Source organism: Rhea pennata, chromosome 24, assembly GCF_028389875.1.
Source record: "Rhea pennata isolate bPtePen1 chromosome 24, bPtePen1.pri, whole genome shotgun sequence".
In the NCBI taxonomy this organism is placed as follows: Eukaryota; Metazoa; Chordata; class Aves; order Rheiformes; family Rheidae; genus Rhea; species Rhea pennata.
The window spans coordinates 5,841,450-5,862,605 of NC_084686.1; the positions used below are offsets into that span (position 1 = coordinate 5,841,450).

Genomic DNA, 21,156 nt, shown 5'->3' on the forward strand with positions numbered 1-21,156 from the left:
TCCATTCTGAGACCAAGTCACACTTCATTAGCAGGATCATAGCTTGCTATCTCTTGCCCAAACACGTTATTTTCTCTGCAGACCTTCATATCCCTGCAGCTAAGTAAAGAAATGCAAAGTACAGCAGGGATAGCAGCTCGCTCCCTGCTTTACAATGGAGAGGAGAAAATTTATCTCCAGAGAAAGCTAGTTTTGACACACCTCTAAAGAGAAACCTTCAGCTTTCAGCCATTTGTCCCTTCTGTCAGTTCCTCCTCTCCACCATATCATCTGCACCACTACATCTCTTTTACTTATTGTACCTCACCCCAGTTCCCCCGATAAACATTTCACTGATAAAGCAATGCTTTAGAGTTAGAAATCTTCTAATTTCAGCCTAACTAACAAAATGAGGCCCCCCCCCCCCAACACCTAGGAAGACAACAAGGCACAAGCCCAGAAGTAATTTGAAGTGAAGCTACCGAAAGAAATTATTTTGCTGTCCAGAATAGCAGGGAACAGTCTTGCTACACAGAAGGTCTCAGCCAGCCTTACAGCTCCGCATCTCCATATCCATGAGCTAACGTTCCGATCTTCCCTTTCCACAAATCATTTTGAGGCGAGCGAGGAGCACAGGAATTTGAAGGCTGCCTGCTACTCAAATCCTCCCCTAGGCTGTAGGAACATGCAGGCCCCCAAGCTAGTCAAAACCGTGCTTTTCTCCAAGCAAGTTCAGGATTACGGAGCTGTTACAACTTTGCAGAGCTTTGTTAGATGCCAGTGACGGAGGGTAATGTCCCTCCATAAAACCGCTCAGCCTAAGATCCATTGTTTATGTTCTCGCCAATCTACTTCATTACTTGTGCGGTGCCTGGGATGCAAATTAACTTCTGAGTCACCCAAAGGGAGCGCATCAGCCTTTGAGAGGTCTCGCATGCTAACCTCGCTGAATGCAAGGGACTTAATGGGCTATATGGGCCAGCCCACGGTAGCTGTGGAGTCTCAGCAAGGATGAACACGTGTCCAGCCTGTGGGCTTCCAGAGAGTTATCTCGACACTCTCAGTCCCTTAGAGATTGTGTCCTTTCGCAGGTAAGCACACTGGAGCAGAGCTGCAGAGCAAGTTAATAACAATACAAGTAATCTGCAAGACGTCTCTAGTTCCCCCTAAAATTCACGTAGCTATCTACAGCCTCTCTCCCTGCATCTGTCTGTCTATCTACTCTCTTCATTGCTTCCTCCTTTTCTGTGTCTATTACTATCTTCTTCCGATACCACAGAGCCTGCTGCCAGGCTACGCAGGGAACGCACGAGGTCTGCTGCAAAGCAAGCTGTGAATGGGGCCGCTTCCAACGCGCGGAGGCAGCACATCGTCACAACGAATTGGTCCTGCTTTACAGTGAACTTGGGTAAAGTGAAACCTAGCACAGTGAACAAACCGCAAGATCCAAACTCTTCCAGGCTGCAAGCAATGCTGTCAATAAATCCTGTTCAAAGTGGAGTTTCCCTAAGTGGGGTAGAGTCCAGAGTAACAGGACTCCTTCTCTTGGTCCTGCCACCATCTCTCTGCATGTGGTCCTGCTTTCCTTTTCTATAAAGGCTAATTTATCTCACAAGAGCTTTGGAAGACTTTCTATATTAAGGTCTTTACAATCCACACAACCTACAATTCAACATATTTACAACTCGATTCTCTCCATGAGGAGGCATGGGATGCTACTACTCCCATTCTACAGATGTAGGAGGGAGATGCAGAGAACTCTGAGGTTGTGTTAGGTCTGTTTAGTTCTGCCAGCAAAGACACAGACCCACTCTCAGAAGCAAATGAGCCTCTTTTTGGAGATGCCTCTTTGGCCTCTCCAAGGACAGAAGGAACCTATACAACTAGCTCAGTGTAAACACGTAACATCTGGAGCTAGAGATGAGGAATGCCCATCGAAGTGATCTGCCAAGGCGAGATGGGTAGTCCGTGGTCCAGGACTCCCCTGTTGATTCTCTAGGTTAGAACCCAAAGTACTGGTCCATCCTCCCTCTCTGATGTTAAAAACATCAGATAAATTAAACAATTTTATTACTGTTCTCTAATGATATTACGATAATAATAAATTCAATGTGAGCACATTTTTATTACCACATAAAAAAGCAATAGATTTACCCTGGGCTGAACACCAAGAACTCTGTCCTTGCTTGCTCATCGAGGTCTCAGTTGCATTACAACTTGAGCAAATCCTGAGATCTTAGTTTCTCAAGTTGGACAAAACTTGAGATTTCATCCCAAAGGAAGGTTTTAGTATAACTGTACTCTGTCTCTCTTTGCTACAGCGGTAGCTCAGACCTTTGGGTTTCAAATAAAACATAGACAGATATTTGGTCCCTGACTTTGGCTTGCACATCACAATACATTCCAACAGAAAGGCTCCTCCATCCTCTGTGCTACAGTCATATTGCAGAGAAGAACTGGATAATGAAAATCCAGACGTGGCTTGAATTTTTTGGACCAGAGCTTTGGACCTTCTGCAGAGATTATCACTGAGGACCGGTAAGCAGGCTGAACTAAAAATATTTATTTCCTCTCTCCTCCTCCACACTTTTTTTTTTTTTTTTTTTTTTTTTTGTGAAATGCATCAGCTTGGAGATCCCTGGATAATAATGGAGCCAGACAGTGTGTAATCCAAGCATTTCCTCTATCATATGGGCATTTAAGTGCTTTTGAAAAGCAACGGGGCTCAGGTAACGCATGAGGCAACAGTGAAATAAGTGCTTTCGCCCTTCACAGCACCTGGCCACAATCTCTTCTTATCACCCAGACACGCTTCTCTGTCCCTGAGATCGGCAAGCTTTAAGTTATTTTATTTCCTTTCCTTCCTCTTAAAGCTCCCAAGCCAATATATATAATAAACCTCCAAAACAGCTCCTGGAGAGCTGTTGGGATGGATGCACTTTGACCTTCTGATCCTGCAAACTCTTCATGGGACGGCAGGTCAGAGCTGACCAAGAGCAGGTTTTATTTCTCTCTCTGGCGTGGGTGACATCAGGATGAGCAAACGGCTTCCGCTTTAATAAGGCAGTAATCTGTGGGTGGGAAGAGATAAACCCCAAAGGCTGGAGACTCCCCTTAGTCCAGGCTCATTGCCCTCTCGTGACTCAGCCGCTCGGAGCAGCTGAGCGAACGCAATGGTCCTCCGTCCCCTCCATCTGGTCCTCTTCGCTCCTCCAACAGCTCCTGCTTCCATAGACATGAAGCCAGGTCGAGGGACAGGGAAGCCTCTTCTCCTGCACGCAGGCAGTGAGAAGCAGCAGAGAGATGCTCCACCCTTTGGCTGCCGTGGGGAGGTCCCGCTCCAAACACAGGTGGAGAATAAACTCACTGCGGAGCCTGGAAGCCTTCCCTTTCCGCCCCTCTCCTGGCAACACGCAAAGCCCAAAGACGCTTCCTCCTTCCTCACTCGCGTGCCGCTTTGGAGCCTCCTTCTCTCTCCCTGCAATGTGCCAGGGAGGGAGGGAAGAGAGAGGTCTCTGGGGTGCCGGAAAACAGCACTTGCCTCAGAAAAGAAGATGTAAAAATAATTAAGCACAGATGAGGTAATTTTCTCTCTCAAGATCCTTAATCCTCGTTACATCCAGCTCATAAGGCAAGGCCTTCTCCACCAGGAAGATGAAAAGCTGCCGTCTCCCAGCATAAGGAGAAGAAGCTTTTCTTCTCTTTCTCTCTTCCTGTTGTTTCTTTCCCTCCAAATCCAAGTCCCAAGCCTCACGGTTTCCCATCGGAGAGGCGGAAGTGCTGCTAACACAGCACTGTCACCGCAGCCAAGGGCTACGTGGCAAAGGTCTGCTGAGACACGCAGCCCCTGGGGCTGCACGGGACCCGCGGAGGGCACGCTGAAAAGCTGGAGCTAGGGTGTTTTAACACAGCGGCGCGGAGAGGCGAGAGCCACGTGCACGCACCCGCCAGCCCGTGACGCACCCGGTGACGTGCCCTGCTGGCCTCCTTGCTCAAACTCCCTGGGCGGCGGCACCGTAGGGGCACGATACTGCTCCCATCCAGACCTGCTGGCACCTCTCAAAGCCAGAGCGTCTCGGTTTTGCTAACCATCCTCTGCAGGCAAACAGGTCCGTTCGGACTGGCCGCTCTCCTCCCAGTAAATGACAGGGCGCAGAGCTGGGAGTCCTGACCACGGACCCCGTCCAGGCTTCCGACAGACCCCGGCGCCTCCCTGCCGCTAGACCGCAGACGTGGTGGTGTGCTCCTCTCGAATTTCTCTCTTGGTTTTCTCTAGTCTGCACACCGAAGATGACGGGAGAGGAGATGGCCTAGCAGTGGGGGGAAGGAGGTTTTTAACTACTGAAGTGTAGTAATTGGCACACAACACTTTTTTTGTTGCCTCTTATGCAAATCACTGGTGTTCCAGAGGGCTGGGCTGGAGAACACAGATTGTCTCAACCCAGCAGGACACACAAGAAATGAATAATGTTAATTAGAACTGAAAAGAGCTCTGCGGAATTAGCAACCCGATTGCTGCTTTCATTGCAATTATCAGGGTACAAGCTCTGTACAGGGGGATGTGGAAAGCCGCTAGGCAGCAAATTTGGGGGCACGGCCTGGGGTTGTGACCAAGTTAACCAGCCGGACACCCTGCCAGGCTTGGTTCTCCTTCCAGCTCTCCCTGAGCAAGTATCTAAACACCTAATGCTAACTCAGCCATTTCCAGACACTGCTGGATTTTGAACCAATTCCTTCAAGACAGCCTACGCTAGCAGGGTTTTGCTTCTGCTTTGGGTCTGCCCAGTCTGGAAATCAGTCTGGAGGAGCTAGTTTGGAATTTAGTTAAAATCCAGGTGTGACTGGACCAGACTAGGGGAGCAGGCAAGCTGTCCTGGCCCTGCTGGGGCAAGACCAGCTCCTCCAGCCCTACTCGGCTGCAGGGAGCGGGAGGATTTCAGAGCTCCCAGTTCCTGCACCAGTCACTGTGCTATAAATGATCAACCAAACTAGACCGCCGCCGGAGGCAGGAGCTTCACATCTTGGATTTATTTCTGTGATTATCACATTTTATTGTTATTTATTAGGATTAATTAAAGGCCAGGCTGTGAACAACTCAATCCCATTCAGGCACAGTCCCACTGCTCTCACAGACGTTCCTACGATATTTATGCTCCAGTGGAAACAGAAGCTTCTCAATCAATTCCCGAGCAAAGGGAGAACCTGCTGGTCAGTGGGGTCAACAGGCCACCCCAGAGACTCTCACCCAAGGAGCAGATCAAGCAAGGACAAGCAGAAGAGAGCACGTATATGTGCAGCTCCAAATGTTCAAGCCCACTTTGCCTGGCTGCAGCAGGAGGGCTGGCACTGACTCCTGCGCTCCTGCAGGGAAGCGGGCTGCATGGGAAGAAGGTGGGGCTAGACAGACGAACACACGGACCAGCATTTGAATTTCCAAGCCTCCCACCCGTGACGGTAGAGCCGGGTGATATATGAAGCACCATCAATGTCTCGCATCCCGTCAGAAGGGCAATAACGTGTCGGCTGGTTTATGCAGGCATCTCCGAGACACGTTTAAGATGCCACGGGGTCTTCTGTTAACTAGTCTGGTGAGACTCCTTGCCTCATTATAATTTCCCCCGTAGGAGCTCTAGGAATCGGAGGCTGAAAACATTACGGTTCATGTATTTACTAGAAACGCATGAGGGCGGGGGACAGACAGCCACGCTCCAGACGCAGATTAGGAGGAGTTAGATATTTAGGTAATTCAGCTGCAACCAAAAGGGAAAAGACCAAGCTCTGGTGTCACATCATGGTAGAGGGACTTCTGTATGTCAGCCCTATCTATCCCCCCTCCCTGCCGTACCACTCCTCCAGACTCTTTCCTGATTAAAAAAACAAAACTGGAAAGAAATGGCAGCTGGTGTACCACAACCTGAAGCCAAGGGGCCTCTGGGGACCTGCTGCTCAGGCATCTGCTGCCTGTGGCTCCCTGCGCTGGGAAGCATAAACCATGGATGGCCCAAGGCCATCATGCTACACCTGGAGGACGTGTTCTGGAGGCCCATGGCTAATAAATATTAGACCTACATCCTCGCTGTCACAGCCCAGTCTGTTTGCTTCTTTGCTGTACTGGGCTAAGTCAGGTGCTAGCTTTCTCAACCAGTCTGGCCATTTAATCAGGAGGATTTAAACTTTTTGCATTCTGAACACATGCACTGCAAATGTGCTGTGTGCAGGTGCACACCTTTGCTGCAGGCACCATACGCTCCTATATGCACCGCAGGCTAAGCACTGCTACCCAAATGCCAGCGCCATGGAAAAGGAGAGAGCACACGTGCTGCACTCTTCGTGTATGACATGACATGCGAGGCACGCTGAGAGCACGTGTTCATCAACACATGCGACAGCTGGCACACATACCTCCAGCAATTCGTCCACTGAATTGTGGGTGGACCACTTCTTGCTGCTCTTGGTGTGGAAACACAACATGCACGCGAAATGTGACTCACAAGGCACTTCCCACCCAAGCACAGATGGGTGGCATGAAACCCTTCTTCAGAAAGATCTTCAGACCAGACTGCCCCACTCTCTGACCTCTTTGCACACTGTGACCGTTGCAGTGGCACAGATGCACAACTGCATGCACAGCCCCTTTCCTCTGAGCTTGCAGGACTGGGCTTTGCAGCAAAGCACGCGCAAGCCGCCCAGCTCTGTGCAGGGCTACGGAGCACCCGCACAGGGACCTCTTTGCTCAAGCACCCAAACAGCCCTACCACAAGCAGGTCTGAAAGGAAAGGAGGAGAGAAAGCAAGCACAAGACAGCAGCCAGATGGAATATTAACTGCACAGGATAGTTAGGAGGGGCAGGAAGGCATTTCCTGGCATGGGGCAGCCTCCTGCCGGGTACGTGGGAGCTAACCTAACGATTAACGTGGCAGCGGGGCTGGCAGGGGAGGAGGAGCCCCGCTGGGGCTGGCGGCTACCTCCGCCTTCCTCGGCGCAGCGGTCGGAGTGCTTCCAAAGGCTGCGGGCGAGCAGGTGCCCTCGGATCAGCTGCCACCCAGGTCCTCACTCAAAACCATGCTGAGCTGGTCAAAGGCAACGCTCAGAAAGGGGATAATAAAAATCCTCTGCGCTTCCCCCTCTCTTCCAGCCCAGACACTGGGAAGATCTGAAGGTGCATAACCAGCTTTGCTGACAGTCGAGGCGCCCCGCTGTCTTTGCATGTTATACACCAGCAGTGTCTGATGCTCAGAGCAAGGGTACAGCAAAGCTGCATGGTCTTGCCCCTTTCAGCAAATCCTTTCCTCTTCCTGCCCTTCATTTCTGCCCTCTAAAAGGCTTTTAAAAGCATATTTGGCACCTCCTTTCCAGGAAGGATGAGTTAATGCGTGTTTGTAAAGTACCTGATCGCCTCAATGGAAAGTTTATACATGCAAATGATTCACACTAATTACATTAATAATAATATACCAGGCTCAAAAAGATCCGCCTTGGTTCATCGCCCGGGATTCACAGGTCTGCAAACAACTCCAGCATGCTGCCTTAGACAAGCTTATGGGCAAATACCAAGGAAACGGGAAAATTGGCCTGGGAAGGAGAGGAGGAAGGAAAAATTGTAAAAAGGTGCAGAATTCTCACTTCAGAGCCTGCCAATAAAGTGCGACACAGGGGCCAGAGGTCACACGAGCACCTCTGTGCACCTCAAAATTTTGTCCTTTAAGGTTCCACCTACTGAAGTCAGTGGAAAGACGCTCTCTGGCTTCACTTGGCAAGGGATGAGACCTCACACACAAAGCACTAAACTCATCCAGCCCAGGGATGCACCTGCAGGTGGTGCAAAGAGACAGACGGACAGCAGGAGGCTGAGCGGGCGAACCGCTCCGCTCGCAGCACCCGCCGCGGTGCAGGCAGGAGCACCCGTGTCCCCTCCGGGTGCACCAGCAGAAGTGGGTGAAGGCACCTCGGCGCATCAGGACTGGCTGTCTGATACCAGAGCAGCCCTGGAAAAACCTCTCCAGGGTTGGAATCCTCCCCGGTTTTGGATCGTTTCTGAGCACTCAGAGAGTAAGCCCCTTCCAAAGCAACCCTTGGCTGAGGCACTCAACGTATTTTAAGCCTTGTCTCCGAGCTGTGGTGGGAGACAGTGACGCAGGCAGGTCGCGATGCAGCAGTCGGGGATGGCTTGCCTGGGAAAGTGTTTATCTCTCTGCAATGCAGCAGCGCACCAGCACCTTTCCAAGTCCCCTGCTCCTGTGCGAGGCTCGTCCCAGCCTTTCTATTTATCCTCCCATTGTCTCTCCAAACAACAGGATGCTGCACATCTACAGCATCTTCCACCTCAGCATCTCAGTGCACCTGACAAAGCAACACTGAGGGCAGCCTCTGAGGCAGAAATAGCATCTAAAGGAAACGGGTTTCTAACCTGGCTCCGGCCTCTGAGACCGACCAAGAGCAGCGGCACAGGGGGTACAAAATTTGCTCTGGGGCATGTTCCTGGCCCATCTGGTTGGGTGCCCTCCAAAAGCATCTGATTGCTAATGCTTCCGAGGAGGGCGAAGCCGGCACCAAAACGCAGGCAGGCAGCTGTGCAGGGACACGTCCGGTTTACTAATGAAATGCTCCACCATCAGCGAGCTCCAGCTAGCGCTGGGATCCTGCACTGAGCTCTGAGCATTCGCGGAGCCTTGGACATTTTGCTCCTCCAAATTGTAGATGCTTTCCTGATGACTGCGAGGGAAGCTCCTGGGTGCCAGCAGCAAACACGCCTGGGCAAAAGCCACCCCTTCCCCAGAGATCTGCCACAGTTAACTAAAGAAGGGTTATCTTTTCTGCAGAGAGGTCATCCCACCAGACCAGATCCAAGCCCTTGCAGCTGCCAGCACACCATGCTCACTAGCTGCCAGCTCAAGATGCGTCAAAAGAAGCTGTGGGAAACTCTGCAAGAAGGGAACAGCTCTATAACGATCTCATCCTTTCCCCCAAACACTGCAGAGCAGTTCAAATCCTGCAAAATAAGACCTCCTCATCTGAAAAAGCATGGAGAACAACTCTGCTCTCTCTGCTTCTACAAAACCTCATGAGATCTCTCTTTACAGAAAGGTCTCTGAAAAATACCCCTTGGTCATCCAGGAGCCCAGGGCTGAGCCACTTAAAAGCCTGACTTCTGCCTCTGTCACCTTGCTCGCAGCAGCCCACGAAAACCCCCGCAGTGGCCAAGGGCTTCAAAACAGCCTGCAACTGCTCGCACAGTGCTTCACAAAGCACCGTCCTTCGATGCTTACGGCCGCTGCCTGCTGCGTAGCGCTAATCTGGGGGAAGGATCCTCACGCTGAGCAGTGTGCACGGTGCCCAGGACCATGGAGAGCCTGGGGCGAGGAGGCTCAGCACAGCAATACCGTTGCGGACACGGGTGCTTGGGCACCACGCAGAGCCGGGAAGAGCACTCAGCGTTCCCAGGCCGGCGCCCCATCCTTCTAGATCGGCGGCCCCCCGATCGCTCTGCACTAATTCAGACCTGCTGGCAATTTCGGCCGGCGCTTGCCTCCTCCAGCCCAGTGGGGAAGTTCCTCAACACTGCATTCCCAGCAGTTAGCGCTGATCCCCAACGCTGAACTCTCTCAATTATGAGCTGTGCCCCCTGAATAAATTCAGTTTCTGCTTTGTGCAATTGACACTAATGGCCCGGGAATAAAGTGAAGCCATCTACCCCAACAGTCTGCAAAGGAACGCATTTAACTAAGCATACAGCAAGGCACTGCTGAGCTTAACTGCACTGAAAATGTATTCGAAAGGAAGTGATGCACTTAACTTATTACAAGTGGAAAATTATCCCTAAAGTGGTTTTTCCTTATAAGTTGCGACACAAAACAGGAACGGCAAGGGGTAAGCGGTCGCTGCCAGGACTGAGGAGCTGGGGCGAGGCTGCAAGTAGGAATTGAGCGGAAAAGGACATCGTGGTGCAGGAAATGGGATGAGAGGAGCAGAGGGCAAGTAGGAGCAAGAAGTGCTGCAAAAGGAGGGTTGAAGGGCACTGACAGAACGATATGGGGAAAGCCCCCCAGGGAGAGCACAGGATTTAGTCTTAGGTATTAAAGGCATTGGTGATGCTTTCCAGCAGCCCAGGACACTATGATTCAGGCCTGCAATGTGGAGAGGAAGACAACCATGCACGTTCCTCCTCTTACTTGCTGGCTGCGTCTCACCAACCTGATCTACTTGTAGCAAATACACAGTGCTAGGCACCATATATATTTGTAATCTAAGAAAATTTGCTGTCTGAGGCAAGTTACCACATCAGCCTCCTATGTCAGTTCTCTCTCATGCTCCTGATTGCAAATCCATCACAACACCCAAGTATATATTGCCCCTAGTAACAGATGGACAGAGAGACAAAGAGAAAGAGGACAAGGAATAAACCCTGAAGGGACAAGATAATCCCCAAGACTGAAAGAGAGGTACGGTCCAGGCAACGCAAGACTGTGGGGAGGATCGTGGCATCCCCTCAGTCCTTGCTGAATTCCCAAACCTTGCAGCAGCTCTCTGGACACTTCTGCATGGAGCACAGGTCAATCATATGCAGTGCAGCAAGCCTGACCTCCTCTCCAGCCAGCCGGTGACACAGTGGTGGCAGCGTGTTGTCCTTCACTTCCACCTCTCTCCAAGGACACTCACGCTCTCTCCCCTCTGCCCCAAGGTGATGCAGAGAGGAACAATCTCCTTTTGCAGAAGAGGCTTTCTCACGGCTGAGACAGAAGGGTAACCTGTGCTTCTTGGTTTGAGACCAGCTCCCCAGTGAGGGCTTGCACAACTTCCCACAGAAACGCTCAAAGCCCCCCGAACAGCTAGCACCCTGCCTCACGACCCCGAGTGGCGACGCAACGGGGCACGTCCCTGGCAGGAGGCACAAAGGAGGATGCCAACGCAGCAAGGAGGGAGGAAACAGGAGAGCTAGGAGAGGGATACCAACGCAGGAAGCACGTCAAGAGCAGAAAGCCACGAGACCTTCCAGCCACAAGACTCCCACCAACATCCTCTCCCCATTTCTAACATGGCACTACCAAAGGACTGAAAGACAAGGAGGAGGGAGGGAGAGGACCCTTCCCCTCCACCGGAGCCCCCCTTTCCTCCCCTCTCCCCTTGAGGACATCATCCTTAAAATATATTTCATTTCACAGCTGCATTATGGTACCACAAAATCCTGCGAATCCAATTTAAGAACAGATTACCTCCTCACTTACTTCATTTGAAGCAATTACATGTTAATTTTCATTGAGACCAGCCTAATGCATACCAATCTGATGCTGCAATCTCATTTGAATACTTGAGGGAACACTAGTTGGGCTCTGGGCTCTGGAGGCTCATATTTAAAGGGCCACTTCACATTTCCTTTCTTTTTTCCCCTTGGTTATTTATGCTCTCGTTGCATTTGTGGCACTCCTCCTTCCCTTCCCAGCATTTCCAACAGCTGGTGCCACTCATGAGACCAGCTAGAAAGGCCAAATAACTTTTGCAGCAAATTCCCCGGAGCCAGTTGGCTGGGACCTGCTGCCAGTGTAAGATGAGGACTAGGCAGGGCAGGGGACCCAGAGCAGGACAACTCTGCTCAGTTGAAAGCTCTTGACCATCACCCAGATGCCTGGGGATCTCCCTCTCTCACTGTATACGTGTACAGAGCCTCGCTCACCAGGGCTCTGGTCCCTATGCTGGGGAACTGCAGGTGCTCCAGGCAAATAACTAAAGGAGGGAACAGAGGCAGAAAGTTCCTCTACAGATGACTTTGAACTGCATGGCATGGACCTCAAAGGGAGATGCTGCCCTCTGACTTCTCAGGACCCCAAGACAATACTTTCCTCAGACCAACATTCAAAATAGCCATCTTCTTCCTGCATAAAGTAAATAATCTTCTAATACTGAGGCTGCTGAGACACACACACTGCTGCTACATGTGACTTTGCATAGCAACCTCCACCTCCTCCCAGGCCAAGTGCCTAATAAGAATGGCCTCAGCCCGCATTTCTTGCTGATGGTTATCTTCTATTCCCTTATGTTCACTTAAAGTTTCCCATCTAGCCAGGCCCACGGTATCGATTGCTGTCTCGGACACCAAGCCTTCAGTAATTAATAATGCCATAAGAGTGTGGATTCAGCTCTTGCTTGAGACGTGAACACATGCCGTGTCTGTCTCGCTGTACACATTTCAGTGATAAGCATTCATGTTTGAGGCTGCACCTTAATTAGATTTTTAAGATTGCAAAGGGCCCTGAGACACTTGTGCAGACACCATATAAATGTATATTGCATTGTACTGTAATTAATCCAAGGTGATGCAGAGGCAGATGGAACAAGAGCAAGGGACTGATACACTGCAAGACAACCAAGCCAAAGACTTCAGCACGTCACCGAATGCAAACCTCTTCCACGGCCCGAGCACTCATGGCCTGTCGCTCCATGAGCTAAGGCCTGGAAGGGAGCTTCCTCGTCATGCTGTCCGCCAAGTGCTGGACAGTCTTCAGAGACATTACAAACAACAGACTTTTGTTGGGTCGCAGAAGCAAAAGGTTTCTTGCAGGGAAGTTCTGCTGCCTCCCCTGTAACCGTTAGGCAATAGTGTCCATCACTAAGTCTGCACAGCACCAGTAAGTCTGCACAGCAGCTAGCACACCTTTTCCTTTGCACAGTAAGTTCATCAGCCAGGAATAAGAGAAAACACAATGAAGACAAACAGAGATTAATTGCAGGTTCCCCTCCCCAAAAGAAATAATCAATAGCTGCCAGGAAGCACCAGAAAGTCAGCTGCTGTCAGGGCTGTAAGCACTCAAACATCAAAGTGATGGGCTGCAGCAGAAAATCCCCAGGCATTCGTGTCCCACGTCAAATAGCCAGCATGCCCTACAAGCATGTACAGAAGTGACTGAAAGAGGATGGTTAACTGCTTTCACTGGAGAAAATCCTACAGGAGATCCTAGATGTAGGCAGGGAAGGAGTTTCCACTGAGGATGACTCAGGAAAAGGGTGGAAGCTGATGAAGTGACAGGAGAAAAGCTATTGCTTGAAACATCGTTTTTTCTTCTTACAATGTTTGCACCTGTGCAAATCACCGTGCAGTTGGTCCTTTTCTGCCTTAGAGCTGGAGGTGAGGGCTTTCGCGTCCTAAGAGCTGAAAGACTTAGCACTTACTGCCTGCCTGGTGCGACCTCCTCTAAGAACAGAGGCAGAAAATCTGGGCTTGGGTGGCCTGAGCTAGTCTCTCCACCTAAGGGTATCCTGCCTGGCGCTGATGTCCGAACACGTGCAAATGCTGGTGACGAACCTGTGTTGTGCACAACTGCCTTAATGTGCTGCTGCTCTCTTTCTAGTGGGCTAGCCAAGAGGTTTCATGTGCATTTGGGATCTCCCTTTACTTCAACTAATAAAACACATTTGCTTTTGCTTGGTTCCAACAGCCTTAGCCTACAGGAAAGCAGCTGAAACGTAAAGCAGGTGTCGACCTGAAGCTACAGCATTACCTCCAACACGGAAAGCTCTTTAAGCCACAATCATAGCCACAATCTGAAATCCTGGGGTTGGATCACCCATGGGGAACGCTGCCAGATGGGGCTGCCCTGTCCCAGCTGCACCAAGCCTCACGGCAGCTTGATGGGTCACAGAGCAGTAGGTAAGATCTGCACTCCCCTGAGCAGATGACATCTCAGCCTCAACCACATCCAATGCTGCAGGCGCCAACTCACGGAGTAAACGTATTTTAGAGGGGGAGCTTTCTCTTTGGCAAGGCATGAGTGGTTTTGGACAGAATGAAATGAATCCCTGGGCCCCACAGGGTACTGACAGAAACCATATAATCAGGATTCAGGGGAGGAAAGACAGTTACCTGGGTAACAGCATGTTGTTAACACATCTGTGACCCCCTAGGACTTTGCAGATGTTGATCTGCTGCAAAGGCAGAGCCATTTGGCACTACACAGCATGGGGAAGACAGCAGGGCCTGAGAAACGGTTATATTCCAGGCTCAGACAAGTCCCGCAATGGAGACCGTTGCTCCAGCGGCTCAGTGGCATTAGCAGGACAAATCCACCAGTGTTTTCCCCAATGCATGTCCAGGCTAGGTGGAAAACCGGAGGGTCATTCTGCGCCAGAGCCTTGCCCCACAGCAGCCCCCAGCCACAGCTAGCCTCGGGCAGCTTTTGGCAGGACTAGCAGCTTACGCCGCAGGTTGCTCCCTCGGGCTTCTCGCCCTCACCACCACCCTACAGGTCCACCTCCACCGCCTTCCCTGAGCTGCCTCTCCTCTCCGAGCGACTACAGCCATCGCAGGGACACGGGGGGGGTGCCCACGCTCTGTGCACCGGGTGCAGCCCCGTTTCTTCCTCCTAAGAGACTCGTCACATTTTTCTCCCGCTCTGTCTCTCATCGCGCCCGCATGTACTTCCCCAGCGCTCCTCTGCAGCGAGCAGGGAAGGAGACGCCTCAGTGCTGCCAGACACAGATGTAGAAGCCAAGGTGAAGCAAGGACACGCAGCATGTCGGTGAGCCGGAGCAGCAGAGCAGGCCACCACGGCCTCGCCAGCTCTTCCCTAGGAAGATATCTCAGCCTCCTCTCCTAAGAGCACCCCTCCATCAGCAGTGCCCCACCAACCCTTCCGCTGGGCCCCCGGAGGCCGCCGCGTGCTCTGCTCTCCCGGCGGCAGCCTCGCTGCAGCCTGTTTGCTTGGCAGGTGGAGAAGCACAGGCGCTTCAGCTAAAACAACAGGCTTTCACTGTCTTGGGGATAGGTTTTCAAAGCAATAGAAGCGACTTCGGTTGCCTGTTTCCCACGGAACCACCTCAGTCCCTGTATGAGCCTTTGAAAACGCGTCCTTTATAGTTTTCCATTTTGATGTCACATCTGTAAGAATATATGGTGTTTTTTTTCTTCTTCTCATCCTCTTCATCCTTTTAAGAGGAGATGTCACACTTTGAACTCTAATTTTTATTTATTTTATTTTTCTAGGGAAGGATTTTCTGACTCCCCATGGAGCACGGGAAGGAGAAAAAGAAAGCGGAGGAGAAAAAAGCCTTCAAAAAGTGCCCAGATTTAATTTTTTATCAGAGGAACAGAAAGAGAAATTTGTTGATGATCAAACAGATTCAAGTACCTTAAAAGAGAGGGACCACCAGTAAATAGAGTCTAGTTAAGGAATTACATCCAATGCACAAGAGGCGCTTGAGATGCAGCAAAGACGTAACCAAGTGGAAAGCCAAACCGATCAGTCCCAAACCATCAGAGCAGCGAGAGCCAGGAGGCAAGGTATTTGCTCTAAAAAAGCAGGAGCTTAGGGGATTGCCGACGGTTTGCCAAGGCGCTGAGCCATTGCAGCACCGGCTTCCTACCTGCCGCCTCCCCTGCATACCCGAAACACGAGTACGCAGTCAAGAGCCGCGCCGCTTTGAAAAACGGCACCCCAGGGGCTTTGTGTTTTTCTTTTCCTTCTCGGCACCTTCAAGTTCAAGTGCGTTCGGTTTATAAATCCAAGGAGCCTTTTTTGTTGGTGCTGCTGTTGCTTTGTTTCTAATCCAGTGACAGCGCTTTGCAAACTGCAGCTGGCAACTGAGAAACAAGCAGAGCCCTCTGGATGCTGTGCCCCGGCCAGCGGCGGGACGCGGGGCAGAGCGCTTTAGGAAGGGGCTGAGCAGGGAGCACCAGGAGGCTTGGAGGGGAGGAAAGCAAGGCACAGAGCTGAGCAGCCTCCCACCTCCAAACTGCATGGAGATCACCTCTACCTCCCTCCCTCCCAACCACTTTCTGCAGTCTCTGCTCGCCAAAGCCTTTAGGAGACCCCATCCTGCTGTCTCCTGCACCGTGACCTGCCTAGCTCACCTCTAAAATGCCTTAAATAGGAAAACAGAGCAGCCAGACATGCAGAGTCAGTGGCGAGCAAAACCCAAGGGCTGCATGAGATTAGCAGCCGACTCCTCCAAAGGCATGGAAACTTTGATCACTTAATATGCATGTGCCGCATCGGTGCAAAGGGGTCTCTGAACCCCAGTAAAGGTTTTATTAGGGCAGCTCAGGCTTTCGTGTCCAAGCTGTACCCCCTCGGACTCCCGAGAGGCACACGTTGCGACTGGAGAGACACGGCTCGTCGCCCGCTCCCAGCTGGGCTCTGCCGCTGCAGGTGCCCCCGCGCGCCGTCGGGCATGCCGAGACGTCCCGGCAAGCAGCAGGTCCGCAGGGCACCAGCGTGAGCCTCTCCCCACCGCCCACGTTCATCACTCTTTCAGTCCTTGATTGCTCTGCCAAAGCTGCCAGCACGGGGGCAATTAGGGCCCGTCCCGGCAGTGGAGGTGCCGTGCACTGGCAGTATATTTAAGAAGTCTATCGCTGCCATGTCACAAGCACCTCTGAACATACCAAGTGCCTCCAAGGACCATCAAAGCCTCAAACTGCCAAAAATGGGAAAGCAAAACTAAAGAGGGGCAGGGGGAGATTGATCTGCACATAATTAAGGGCAGAGCAACAAGGACAAAAACACGCTGGGTCCCGGCACAAGGAGGGCACAAATGCATTAATATTGGCGCATTGGCATCGCCGGCCGGCGTGACGAAGCCCTCGCAGCCGCAGCAGGCCTGGAATTCGGCCATGCTTCTGCTCTTCCAAAAGCATTCGGGGAAAGAGCGATGGTGCAGGAACAGCCTGGCCTCACTCAGAGCACCCGTTTCATTTGCATCTTCCAGGGAGACACGTTCAATTCACGCGCCAGGATAACGCATTCTCAGCCCCGACAGCACCGATGCTGAGCACGACGAGAGCGGGGCTCTGGGCGTCCTCCTTCCTCGCCGACGGAGCTGCCAGGCACCGCCGCGCGGTGCTCTGAACCTACCTGGGAAAGGGCAGGAGCCGGCAGCCCAGCAGCGCTCTGCCCCGATCCGTAACGCAAGAGCAGAAAGCGCCTTTCTACAGCTGCCTGGCACGTTACAGGGACCAACTCCGACCTCCGCGAAGCGCGGTGGGGGGAGACGGGGAGAGAAATAGCTGTGGAAATGGAAGTGGAGTATCTCAGTGTTATCAGGAAGGCACTGTATGATTTTTTCATTTGCAAGCGACTCACAATGGCTTGGTCTTGAAATGAGTTATTCCTAAAGTGATTATTTGTTGTTGAAAATGTCATCCTTGCTGGAAATTCAAAAAAAAAAAAAAATTGTGTAGGTTCTCCCCACCGCCACCCTCAATCGTGAATGAAAACAACCCTGCTCATCACTGAATTTCCAGCTCCCGGAGAGCAGTACTTCAGATTAGGAAACAGTGCATGAAGAGCGAGCAGGGCCAGATACGATCTCGGAATACAAGGACTCCTATTCAGAGGATGCGAGGCCAGTATAATAAATACAAGTATACGCAGCTATTCCTCCACTTACAACTGCGCCTCAAGAAGCTTCCCAAGAAATATTCCGGGGAGACATTACCCTGCGCGCGTCCTATTGAAGTAGTTCCTATTTTTTGTCTTCTTAAAAATATTTATATTCAAAATAGACAAAAAAAAAGCCTACAGAGAGCCAAGAAAACAGGGGATTTTTATAGATCTTATTTCCACAAGAAATTACCAAGACAACAAGTTAGTAAGTTCCAAGAAAGGATTTGACATTTTCCTGGATAAAAATAGCACCTGAAGTTATAGTGCTTAGGACAACACCTTATGGGCAAGCGCTGCAGAAGCGATCGGAGAACGAAACCCTTCCCGGCGAATGGCTAAATTCCCCCCTGGAAGCGACCAACGCAACCCCGTTGTCCGGCCACTTCTCTAGGTTTTCACGCTAACTTCCCTAGAAGACTACCGGTCTTGTCCCTATTAAATTTGATTGGATTTTTTTTTCCACAAAAAGGAAATTACAAAGGCTAGCAATTGTCTTGCTCCGAGGCATACACGTGTTATCAGCTTAGAGTAGAATGACAACTACCTATAGGGCGTACTACGGTATTTTCTGTTTTAGGCATGGTCAGAGGCAGAAGGGGAGACTTTTTTCCATCGGCTTTGGATCAGATCCCAGGTATGATAACTTCTGTGTCACAAGATACTATCTGCCTGTAAAAATATCCTCCATTAATGATCCAGCCCACGACAGCACGCAGCCTTCTGGATGACTGCTGCTGCACGCAGGAGCGAGAGACAGATGGGTACGGGTATACGTCTGGTAGGAAGGGACCGTCTGGTTCAGCTAAGAGGAGAATCTCCCGGAGATGGAGCTCTGGAGTTGAACCAAAGGCAATTTTACCATTTGCTCTTAAAAACAAAAACAAAATCCCCACAACTGTGCAATTCAGTCAGACCGGCGCACACAGCATCACGCCGCAGAAATAGGAGACCAGCGGCCAAGTCTAAACACCGGGTAAAGCCGCGACAATAAATGACTGAATGAGGACACCAGGAGTCTGCATGACCATTGCGGCCACGACAGCTTTCTAAATTTTCCACCTCCAGCAACGAAAAGCCCTCAGAGTCATTGAGAAAGGCAGATCGCATGGTATTGCCAGCCCGACCCCAAGGCAGAAGCTGCGCAAAGCCTTCGGCGAGCGGTCCTGCTGGCCGGCACGGCGGCAGAGCCCTCCGCCAGCCACACGGCCCCGTCCCACGCGACGTTGCGAGGACACAACTAACAGCGGGATGAGGTCCGGCCGCGCCGGCTCCAGACTGTCTCCAGGGAGAGATTACATCTCCGGAAGCCGCGGCTCCCGCCGCTCCTGCCCCGCTTGCTCCCAGGAACCTGCCCGTTCCGTTACGGCTCGCCCGCCGCGGATGGGCGCCGTGCCGGGGCAGGCGCGGGCGGTCGCCTGGCCGCAGGCGCAGCCCGGCTCTCAGCTCATGTGCAAACCTTTGCACGGAGCCTCTTGGCGTTCGCCCAAGCCGAACGCGAGCCCCCGGCTCCTCCGGCGCCGGAACGGACGGGCACGCAGATGGACGGCTGGGAGCAGCAGAAGCGGCAGCGACGCCAGCCGTGCCCGGGGACTCGCCCGCCCCGGGAGCGCGCGCACCTTCTGCTAGGCACTGCTGTCTACTGCTCTGCTGCGCGCCGCAGCTCCTCGGGCGAAGCCAAGCTGCCCGGCCGACCCGCACTGTCTAACTGCTGCCAGCGCAGAGCTTGACCCTATTTATCCAGATGGCCCAAACCTCCCAAGCAGCGAAGCGCCTGCAGTTTTCCAGGGAAATGCCTAGTGGTCTCATTACATCCAAACCCTCCTCCTTTCTCACCCCTTCCAGCAAATCCTTCCTTCCGCCCTCCCCTAAAGACAAAGGAGCAGAGGAAAAGTAGAGGCCGGCAGAGAGAGGTGGGGATTTTATACATCAAGAGGCTTGCTTTCTTTCTTTGCCTCTCCCCCAACTTTTTTTTTTTTCTTTTTTTTTTTAACTATAATATGAATGTGTTTATTTATAAATTGAAATTCAAACTAATTATTAGCTGGAGGCTTTCAAGTAAAAATGTAGGTCATGCAATATTATGTGGGATAATAGCAATTGTTTCAGCTTCAGGAAGCGCATAAGTAATGGAGACTCGCTCACTCCCCAGCTCGGCGAAACGGCAGCGCGGCCGCCCGGCGCCTTGGCCGCCGCCGGCACCCACAGCCCCGGCACCCAGGGCCCGCGGCAGGGGCTGGATGAAGGGCACAGCCGGCCGGGTCGGACCCTTCTTAGCAGATCCTCGGCCCCTCGCCGCACCAAGACTTTTGCAGCGGCCCCTGCCTTTTTTCTGGGTGACTTTTATCCCCAAAACACGTGTCCCCATCGCGGTGACAAGGGCACTACGCTTACGGCTAGCGTACACCCAGGGAAACTGCGGTACAGGGCACGACCACGACTTACTGGTGCTTCGCAGGAGGTTTGGTCCCAAACCCTTTGGATTTTTATCCCCTGCCTTCAGCCTGTCCTCCCTTTTCTCTTACATGTGAGGAGACCAAGTGCTGGACCAGAGCCACCCACTGCCCACCCCAGACACCAGCAGTGTTTTTGCACAGCCGATCCAATGGAGAGGGCTGAAGTTTACCCCAGGGCATACCCAAACTAACCCGAAGGATTAGCTGGATTTTCTTTGGCCAGGACAAATAAAAAACAAATTAAAACACAGCCACTCAGTGGTACGGACAAGGACTGCGGAGCCTTCAGAGAGAGGAGCCTGTGATGCAGATTTCAAGCTGCACATTAAGAGAGAGGTGTAAGTGCTGTCAGACAGCTTCCTGCCTCTGAGCCGTGAGAACTGCCTTAACTCATCACCCAAAGGAAACGCTCGTTGCGCCCATGTATGTTTTAAGGCACCTCAAGGGCTGTGGATATTAAACAGCTTTTTACCGGTGCCAGGGTTTACAGGCAGTGGACAGTGAAGCCGAAGTCAGGGAAAGCAAAATACACATAAGAAAACGTTCTGCAGCACAAAATCTTTGTATCTGCCCCCAGCCACAAGAAGGAACCTGGAGAAGTGGGTAACTTCAGCCGCCAGTCGCAAGAGCCTGAGAGAGCAGGCAGAGCGAATGCAACCTACTTGCAGTCAACTGCTTGTGATCGAGGCTAAGCAGAAAGGTTGCCAATTAAAATCACTGAACGGTTTCAAAGAACAAAGAAATCTGCGGACATTGTTTGATTGTGCACATTCTGCAAGAAAAAAAAAAAAAAGAGGCTAAAAATAGGCTAGATGCTGTGAGCCATATTCCCAGCCTGGTGAATTCACCGACTTTGGGGAGTTATGCCACTTTTCCCATGCAGCCGTCATTGTTGCTAAGTTCTAATCTCTATTTAAACTTGCAAAGTGTTTTCTTTTCCTGCACAAATACAAAGATCTCTCCCCATCTTGGAGCTCATCTCTCCTAAAGAAGCTCACACGACAATCATCAAAAATAAGCCCTCCAAGCCTAAGCTCGCTAACATTCATTTCGCCACTGCTAATGCTGGACTTCTTACTGTTAATCCTTAAATATATCCTTAAATAAGAATGACAGTACCTGAAGCGCCTAACAACCTGTATCATAAACAGAGACAGCCTCTGCATTCCTAATTTGGTTTGCCACATGAGAGCTGACACTAATCCGAGATCCTGAGTCCCGGATATCTCCAGCTTAAATACCATCACCTTGCTCACCTTGACATTACGAGGCATCTTGAACTCTACTTGTCCTGCTAAACTTCCAGAACTGCTCTTCCCCGGCTGCGTACAGAGGCTGACCCACGGCAAATT

General features: G+C 51.5%; 1 protein-coding gene across 3 annotated transcripts in view; it reads right to left on the reverse strand.

Annotated features, from left to right (window-relative positions):
• NTM (neurotrimin) overlaps nucleotides 1-21,156 on the reverse strand; it is a 335,213-nt gene that overhangs the window by 56,577 nt on the left and 257,480 nt on the right. The gene's annotated exons all lie outside the window — the stretch shown is intronic.